The following is a 10,391-nucleotide window of genomic DNA, read 5'->3' as shown; positions in this document are numbered from 1 at the left end:
TTTGTGAAACAGTATCACAACATATCATTTACAAATTTACATTACTACTGAGATGGTGTCTTTCAATATGCCCATTTACATTAATGAGCCATTTGGGACAGGCACTACAAAGTCAGCCCAATTCCCTCTGCTCGGGTCCTTACCCAGCATACCCGGAAGCTACAGAGATGGAGAGAGAGAGGAACAGAACAAACAAACAACACGCTCATCCACAACCTCGATAAGTATAATAAATATTGCTTATATTAAATATGAACACTGACATAAGTGTGAAATATATGTACGAAGACAGAACTTAACTTGTGTGTCGACCCACATTGTTAACTTATCTGATAACGGAGCAGGGAGGAGTGATGAATGACGGACTTCTGACGGACTTCACATTACCTTCCTCCTCTCCTGAAGCGACCAGGTTCAGGAGCCTTGATAGCTAGTCTGCCATGACGTTTTCTTTTCCTGCCTTGTAACGGACACAGAACCTAAAGGGCTGGAGCTCCAGATACCACCTGGTCACACGAGAATTCCGGTCCTTCATGGTCTGGATCCAGGTCAGTGCTCTGTGGACCGTGTGCAGGTCAAATTCCCTCCCAAGAAGGTAGTAACAGAGGCTATCTAGGGCCCACTTTATAGCCAGGCACTCCTTCTCGATTGTAGAATACCTGGTTTCCCTGGGCAACAGCTTCCGACTCAGGTACAGCACAGGAAGCTCTTCTGCTGGCTCCCCTTGGGCCAGTACAGCTCCAGTATCATGAATGCTTCCTCACACTTCTCAGTCCACTTCACAGGGTTGCTGGCCACCTTTGAAGTGAGGTTGGTCAGAGGACAGCGATGGTCGAAAACTGTGGAATGCATCTCCGGTACCACCCTGCCAGACCTAGGAAGGACTTCACCTGTGTCTTGGTTTTAGGTTGAGGGCTGTTCCTGATGGACTCCACTTTGTCCACCTGAGGCCGAACTTCACCCTTACCCAGCTAGTAACCCAGGTACTTTGTCTCCTGTTTCGTCCACTCACACTTCAGGAGGTTAACCGTGAGGCCTGCTTCATGGATCTTCCCAGGACTCTGCTAAGATGCTGTATGTGCTCCTCCCAGGAGTGGCTGTAGATCACCACGTCATCCAAGTAAGCGGCACAGTAATCGTCACAGTCCTGGAGGACCTTGTCCATCAGCCTCTGGAAAGTCGCAGGGGCCCCATGGAGGCCAAACGTCATGACCTTGAACTGGAACAGGCCCATCGGCATCCGGAACGCAGTGTAGGCCATGGATTTTTCATCCAGGGGCACCTGCCAGTACCCTTTGAAGAGATCCAATGTGGTGATGTAATGAGCTCTACCTATTCTCATAAGTGTGATATGTATGTACTAAGACAGAACATAACTTGTGTGTTGACCCACATTGTTACCTTATCTGATAATGGAGCAGGGAGGAGTGATGAATGTGTGTGTGCGTTAAAGTACCAAATGCTGTCCGCAGCCAGTGACGGACTTCTACGTCACAGTATATATATTTTTTCTTGAGACATAAAGCAGATAATTAAATATAATAAAATGGAAATATCATCACTTTATAAAAGTGGGAAAAATCCTATCATCCCTGTCACTTGTGCTTATTTATTGGTTTCAAGCACGTCACTAATGTCAATGCCACATAACAAGATATTTAAGTCCTTAGGAAAGATATTTACTACGTTCCTAAGAAAACTATGAATTCCTAAGAACATTTTGACAAATTTCACTTACAAACAAACTTATGAACTTCTTATTTTTCCCCTTAAGTTTTTTTCATTAGAAGTGTTTTGTGAATCTGGACTTTCAGACTTTTCAAAATGGCGTCAGGTATTCTGCTTCAGGGGTACAGTACACATTGGGCAGTGGAAAAAAATACAAAGTGGGCAATGTAAGTCTTTAAGGAAGGCTGAAGGGGTTTGTTTTTGGATGTGGATTTGTAAAAAACAGCTGCCTGCCACCAGACCTCCAGCAGCCTGTTAGTTGGTATAGTGTACAGTATGAATCATGTGTGGCAGACAGGCAGTTACACAAGCTTCAAGTTTCCATCCATCACAAACATTGATTTCTGTAACCTCCCAAAACAAACAACTTTCAAATGAGAATGAATGTGTTGTGCAAACCGTCAGCATCAACAACCAGTTAGATTTAAGGGTTTCTTCATAACCTAAAGGAGTTCTGATGCCCATTCAAACCCTGATCTATGCAGCATAATCATATGTGACACATACAGTATAAAGTGCCTTCAGAATGTATTCACACCCCTTAACATTATCCACATTTAGTTGTGTTACAAAGTGGGATTCAAAGTAATTTTTTGTCAACGATCTACACAAAATACTGTTTCATTTCAAATGTTCTAATTATTTAAAAAATGTGTAATGTATGAAACATAAAACACTAATACATATATATATTGATTAGATAAGTATTCAACCTCCTGTGTCCATAGTCTAGGTGATGTGGGTAAGGCAGAGTCAGGCGCAGGACACAGAGATGAGTAATAATCGTAACTTTACTCAATAAACAATCTTCCATCAAGGAGAACAAAATTCCAGAGCACATAAACGAGACATGTTGACAACAATAAACACGCACAAAACCATGATGGAACCAGAGGGTTAAATAGGGAATCAATTATAATGGAATGGAAACCAGGTGTGTACAATCAAGACCAAACAAAAGGAAAAAGAAATGTAGATCAGTGGAGACTAGAAAGCCGGTGACGTTGACCGCCGAACGCCGCCCGAACAACGAGAGGCACCAACTTCGGCGGAAGTCCTGACACCCTGAGTCAATACATGTTAGAATCACCTTTTGCAGCGATTCCAGTTGATTTGCTAAGAGCTTTGACCATGGGATTTTACAATATTTTCTCATTATTCTGTAAAAAAAATCTTAAATATCTGTCATGCCTTGCCATAGATTTTCAAGCTGATTTAAGTCAAAAGGGCGGCAGGGTAGCCTAGTGGTTAAGAGCATTGGACTAGTAACTGGAAGGTTGCAAGTTCACACCCCCGAGCTGACAAGGTACAAATCTGTCGTTCTGCCCTTGAACAGGCAGTTAACCCACTGTTCCTAGGCTGTCATTGAAAATAAGAATTTGTTTTGACTTGCCTAGTTAAATAAAGGTAAAAAAATTAAAAATAAAACAGTAACTAGGCCAGTCAGGAACATTCAATGTCATCTTAGTAAGCAACTTCAATGTATATTTGGCCTTGTGTTTGAGGTTGTCTTACTGAAAGGTAAATTTGACTCCCAGTGTCTGTTGGAAAGCATAAAGAAACCAAGTTTTCCTCAAAAATGTTGCCTGTGCTTAGCTCTATTCTGTTTATTTTTATCCAAAAACCTCCCTAGTCCTTGCTGATGTCAAGCATAGCAATAACATGATGCAGTCACCACCATGCTTAGAGACGTAAAGAGTGTGTAACGGCTGTCGTCGGAATGAGAAGTGCAGCGTGGAAAGTGTTCATGATTTAATGTAAAAAAAGACACTCAAACAAAATGACAAAAGGAGAAAGCGAAAGCGCACAGTTCTGTCAGGAAAAACACTAAACAGAAAACAAGATCCCACAAATACCAAAAGGAAAATGACAACTTATATGTGATCCCCAATCAGAGACAACAATAGACAGCTATCGATAGACAACCACACACGGCCAAACACAAAGAAATAGAAAACATAGACTTTCCCCACCCGAGTCACACCCTGACCTAACCAAGAGAATAAAAAGGATCTCTAAGATCAGGGCGTGAAAGAGTGGTACTCAGTAATGTGTTGTGTTGGATTTGCCCCAAACATAACGCTTGCTATTCAGGACATAAAGTTAATTTCTTTGCCACATTTTTCTACAGTATTACTTTAGTGCCTTATTGCAAACAGGATGCATGTTTTGTAATAATAAAAAAATCTGTACAGGCTTCCTTATTTTCACTCTGTCATTTAGGTTAGTATTGTAGAGTAACAACAATGTTGTTGATCCATCCTCAGTTTTCTCCTATCACAGCCATTAAACTGTAACTGTTTTAATGTCACCATTGGCCTCATGGTGAAATCCCTGAGTGGTTTCCTTCCTCTTTGGCAACGAAGTTAGGAAGGACACCTTTATCTTTGCAGTGTCTGGGTGTGTTGATACGCAATCCAGAGGGTAGTTAATAACTTCACCATGCTCAAAGGGATATTCAATCTCTGCTTTATTTTTACCATCTACCAATAGGTGCTCTTCTTTGGAACCACTGAAAACCTCCTGGTCTTTGTGGTTGAAACTGTGCTTGAAATTCACTGATCAACTGAGAACCTTACAGACACAAGCATTTGCTACACCGCATTAACATCTGCTAACCATGTGTATGTGACAAATAAAAATTGATTTGATTTGATTTTGATTTTGATTTGATAATTGTATGTGTGGTGTAAAGAGATGGGGTAGTCATTTTCAAATCATGTTAAACACTGTTATTGCACACAGAGGGAGTCAATGCAACTTATTATGTGACTTGTTACACATTTTTACTCCTGAAATTATTTAGGCTCGCCATAACAAAAGATGGAATACTTATTGACTCAATACATTTCAGCTTCACATTTTGTATTAATTTGTAAACATTTCTAAAAACATAATTGCACTTTGACATTATGGGGCATTGTGTAGATCATGTGGCACAGAATCTCAATTCTAATCCATTTTAAATTCAGGCTGTAAAACAATAAAATGTGGAACAAGTCAAAGGGTGTGAATGCTTTCCGAAGGCACTGTACTGTATAGACTACGCCTCCGCCCTCATAATCGTCCACTCCTCCTTTACTGCACTGTGTATACTGTACAACCTTCACATATACTGTATGTAAAAAAAAAGATCTGAATGTACAAATCAAAACCAACCCATAAGGCATGTAATCCAACTGGGATGTTATAAAACCAATGAACAGACAGCCGTACTTTCCATCTCTCGCCAGTTTAATGTTTCAAGATGAATTCTGCTGACTGTAAAGTGTGTTTCCACCTCCTATTGTCTCTCTTTTATTGGCCTATCTATCACAGCAGGTGCCATTTATGAGGACGCCATGCTCTTTCCACGGGGTGCGATAACAGTCACATGTGATTGTATACTACGCATATTTTTCAAATGGTGGAAACAAGACATTGTACATCACTGTTATAGCATAGCAGTTAAACATGTACTACATGTACAAAGGCCGGTGTTCGAGATCTGAGCCAACCATATTTTTGGGGGGGAATTTTTTATTTTTATGAATTGATGAAGCCCTCTCATGGACACGAGGGGAAGCATTAAGATATGACTTGCATCCTAAATAGTACCCTAGTCCCTATGGGCCCTAGTCAAAAGCAGTGTACTATATTGGGAATAGGGTGTCATTTGGGTTTGAGCAGTGGTGTAGTATTTAGGTAAAAATACTTTAAAGTACTACTTAAGTATTTTTTGGGGGTATCTGTACTTTACTATTCACATACTTTTACTTCACTACATTCCTAAAGAAAATCATGTACGTTTTACTCCTTTTTGCTGACACCAAAAAGTACTAGTTACATTTTGATTGCTTAGCAGGACAGGAAGATGGTCCACTGACACACTAAACAGAGAACATTCCTGTCATCAAGAGAACATTCCTGGTCATCCCTACTGCCTCTGATCTGACAGACTCACTAAACAGAGAACATTCCTGGTCATCCCTACTGCCTCTGATCTGACAGACTCACTAAACAGAGAACATTAATGGTCATCCCTACTGCCTCTGATCTGACAGACTCACTAAACAGAGAACATTCCTGGTCATCCCTACTGCCTCTGATCTGACAGACTCACTAAACAGAAAACATTCCTGGTCATCCCTCCTGCCTCTGATCTGACAGACTCACTAAACAGAGAACATTCCTGGTCATCCCTACTGCCTCTGATCTGACAGACTCACTAAACAGAGAACATTCCTGGTCATCCCTACTGCCTCTGATCTGACAGACTCACTAAACAGAGAACATTCCTGGTCATCCCTACTGCCTCTGATCTGGAGGACTCACTAAACAGAGAACATTCCTGGTCATCCCTACTGCCTCTGATCTGACAGACTCACTAAACAGAGAACATTCCTGGTCATCCCTACTGCCTCTGATCTGACAGACTCACTAAACAGAGAACATTCCTGGTCATCCTCCTGCCTCTGATCTGGCAGACTCACTAAACAGAGAACATTCCTGGTCATCCCTACTGCCTCTGATCTGACAGACTCACTAAACAGAGAACATTCCTGGTCATCCCTACTGCCTCTGGGATCTGACTGACTCACTAAACAGAGAACATTCCTGGTCATCCCTACTGCCTCTGATCTGACAGACTCACTAAACAGAGAACATTCCTGGTCATCCCTACTGCCTCTGATCTGACAGACTCACTAAACAGAGAACATTCCTGGTCATCCCTACTGCCTCTGATCTGACAGACTCACTAAACAAAAGTGCATCCTTTGTAAATGATGTGTGAATGTTGAAGTGTGTCACTGGCTATCCATAAATAGATAAAGAACAGGAAAATGGTGTCGTCTGGTTTGCTTAATATAAGGAATTTGAAATGATTTATACTTTTACTTTTGATACTTAAGTATATTTAAAACCAAATACTTTTAGACTTTTACTCAAGTAGTATTTTACTGGATGACTTTCACTTTGACTTGAGTCAGTTTCTATGAAGGTATCTTTACTTTTACTCAAGTATGACAACTGAGTACTTTTTCCACCACTGGGTTTGAGTGTGTTTCTTTGTACTCAGACAATAGTAGTCTGCGTCCTCCTTTCACCAGTAGTCTGCCACTCACCATTTTTATAAACACACCATTTTTATAAACATTGCTCTGAGGCAGATTGGTATGTCAGTATCTCAGTTCCAGTTCAATAAACACAGTTTATTATGATACACACACACACACACACACACAGCGTGTGCCGTCTTGTGATCCAACGACTATTACAATATTATCTATTATTAGTGTAAAGGCTCTCATTCTCTTCCTAAAGAAGTCAAAGACTTAATTGCTTAGTATAGAAGCAGGAGGAATATATGGGAGAGAACAGCAAAGCAGACTGATTTTAGTATGCCTAGCTCAATAGATGATACTCCATAAAATAATCCACACAGAGATTTAAAAGCATCATTAGCATAGATATTAAAACAATATTCTGACTGTGCATCGGTCTACATTTTTGTACGTTTCTGAGGTTATCTTTCAGCAGCAGCGGTTTCCCTCCCTGCAGTTTATTTTATGCCTGTGGTTGTGTTCCAAATGGCACCCTATTTTGACCCGAGCCCTATAAGCCCTGGTCAAACGTACTGCACTGTATAAGGAATAGGGTGCCATTTGTGATGCGGATCTATGCCTCACTGTTGTATAGATCGTTTGTGTTCCATCATCTGGTTAATATGTTTTAACACATCTCCAAGGGTACTGAATTAATTGTCCCTTCCATTAGATTAAGTCTAATGGTTCTTGGAATACAGCAAGACCAGTAATAGTAATATTTACTATGTTCCGACCAGCAACCATGCTAAGTATATGGAATGTACACAAGTTATTCCCTTACTTTGACCATATAATATCATTTGATTTAATTTAATTTATTAAATGTATTTGATAGGGACAATGCATATGAATCAAGCTGGAGCAGGTTGAGAGCTTCAAGTTCCTTGGCGTCCACATCAATAACAATAACAGCTGCTTCTCTCTGTTCATCATACGTGCATAGTCACTTTAACCATATCTACATGTACATACTACCTCGATCAGCCTGACTAACCGGTGTCTGTATGTAGCCTCTCTACTGTATATAGTCTCACTACTGTATATAGCCTCGCTACTGTATATAGCCTCTCTACTGTATATAGCCTCTCTACTGTATATAGCCTCACTACTGTATATAGCCTCACTACTGTATATAGCCTCTCTACTGTATATAGCCTCTCTACTGTATATAGCCTCACTACTGTGTATAGCCTCCCGCTACTGTATGTAGCCTCGCTGTGTATGTAGCCTCGCTACTGTATATAGCCTCTCTACTGTATGTGGCCTCGCTACTGTATGTAGCCTCGCTACTGTATATGGCCTCTCTCTACTGTATATAGCTCGCTACTGTATGTAGCCTCGCTACTGTATATAGCCTCTCTACTGTATATAAGCCTCGCTACTGTATGTAGCCTCGCTAATGTATATAGCCTCACTACTGTATATAGCCTCACTACTGTATATAGCCTGTCTTTTTACTGTTGTTTTATTTCTTTACTTACGTGTTGTTCACCTATTGCTTCTTTACTTTCCTAGCCAACGTGCTTCAACACCTGCATTGCTTGCTGTTTGGGGTTTTTAGGCTGGGTTTTCCTGTACAGCACTTTCAGATATCAGCTGATGTACGAAGGGCTATATAAATACATTTGATTTGATTTGATTCACCTAATAGCTTTTTTGCACTATTGGTTAAAGCCTGTAAGTAAGCATTTCACTGTAAGGTCCACACCTGTTGTATTTGGGGCGTATGACAAATAAACTTTGATTTGATTTGAAATGTTTTTAAAAGTGACAGATTTAGCCAGCTGGCTTGTTTTTAACTGTAGTCCCTGGGGAAGGTAGATAGATAACATTTTAAAAAAATCATCGTGAACATGAAATGTCACAAAGATGTTTGTTGAAAGCCATCAAATGTAATGAAATCTGAACGTTTTGGACACTTCTGTCTCAGTGGACACTTCTGTCTCAGTGGACACTTCTGTCTCAGTGGACACTTCTGTCTCAGTGGACACTTCTGTCTCAGTGAACACTTCTGTCTCAGTGGACACTTCTGTCTCAGTGGACACTTCTGTCTCAGTGGACACTTCTGTCTCGGCAGCGGGACACTTCTGTCTCGGCAGCGGACACTTCTGTCTCGGCAGCGGACACTTCTGTCTCGGCAGCGGACACTTCTGTCTCAACAGCGGACACTTCTTTCTTAAAAGCTGACACTTCTGTCTCAACAGCGGACACTTCTGTCTCAACAGCGGACACTTCTGTCTCAGAGCTCAATGAAGCGACAGGTGCTTGCTATCGAACTGCGGGAATAAGGGTCCAGAAAAGATAGTGTCTTGTTTCTCTGTCTAAAGCCAGAGAGCAGAGCAGAGAGACAGTAGCTTAACTGCTGAGTTGCCTGTAGTGTGGTGATGGTAATGGCTTATAGAGGATCCTCCACATTCCATCTCCTAATGGCATCGCTTTATCATCGTCTGTAGGCTCCAACGGAGTGCTTCCCTACCTCCTACCCTTTTTCATTCTGTCTCCCTCTCTCTTTCTCTCTCTAACTCTCTAACTCTCTGTCTGTGTCTCTCTCTAACTCTCTGTCTAACTCTCTCTCTAACTCTCTGTCTAACTCTCTCTCTAACTCTCTGTCTGTGTCTCTCTCTAACTCTCTGTCTGTGTCTCTCTCTAACTCTCTGTCTGTGTCTCTCTCTAACTCTCTGTCTGTGTCTCTCTCTAACTCCTTGTCTGTGTCTCTCTCTAACTCTCTCTCTAACTCTCTGTCTGTGTCTCTCTCTAACTCTGTCTGTGTCTCTCTAACTCTGTCTGTGTCTCTCTCTAACTCTCTGTCTGTGTCTCTCTCTAACTCTCTGTCTAACTCTCTCTCTAACTCTCTGTCTGTGTCTCTGTCTAACTCTCTCTCTAACTCTCTGTCTGTGTCTCTTTCTAACTCTCTCTCTAACTCTCTGTCTGTGTCTCTCTCTAACTCTCTCTCTAACTGTCTGTCTGTGTATCTCTCCAACTCTAACTCTGTCTCTCTCTCTCTCTCTAACTCTCTCTCTCACTCTCTCTCTAACTCTGTCTCTCTCTCTCTCTCTCTCTCTCTCTCTCTCTCTCTCTCTCTCTCCCTCTCTCTTTCTGTCCCATGGATCCCAGTGCCCAATTAATTACTGTTCCACCAAATGGCATCAGATTACTATATGCATTACAGACCTGTCGTGTCTTCGGCTATGCTGGATAAAGTGATATGCCATGCTATTCTATAAAATAATTTCTCCGTAATTAATATTACCTGATTGAAATAATCGTGTAAATGTAATTAACTAGAGTCGGGCACCACAAAATAATATTTATAGAGCTGTTATCTTCCGAATAAACTCTTAAAGACCTAGTAATATTTTATATCAATAGCAGTCAATATTAATTGTCATCTTAATTCAGTCTCATCTGAAAGTTGTAAATTCTTAGTTATCTGCACGAACCCTGGCTAACAAGTTGAATCAGCAATACAAAATTGGGTTTAATTATTTATTTACTAAATACCTAACTAATCACACAGAATTACACATACACATAATTAAATCATAACTTGATTACAAATTACGTCATAAAGGAAAC

Source organism: Oncorhynchus tshawytscha, unplaced genomic scaffold (genome assembly GCF_018296145.1).
Source record: "Oncorhynchus tshawytscha isolate Ot180627B unplaced genomic scaffold, Otsh_v2.0 Un_contig_1953_pilon_pilon, whole genome shotgun sequence".
Taxonomy (NCBI): domain Eukaryota; kingdom Metazoa; phylum Chordata; class Actinopteri; order Salmoniformes; family Salmonidae; genus Oncorhynchus; species Oncorhynchus tshawytscha.
This window is presented reverse-complemented; position numbering follows the sequence as displayed.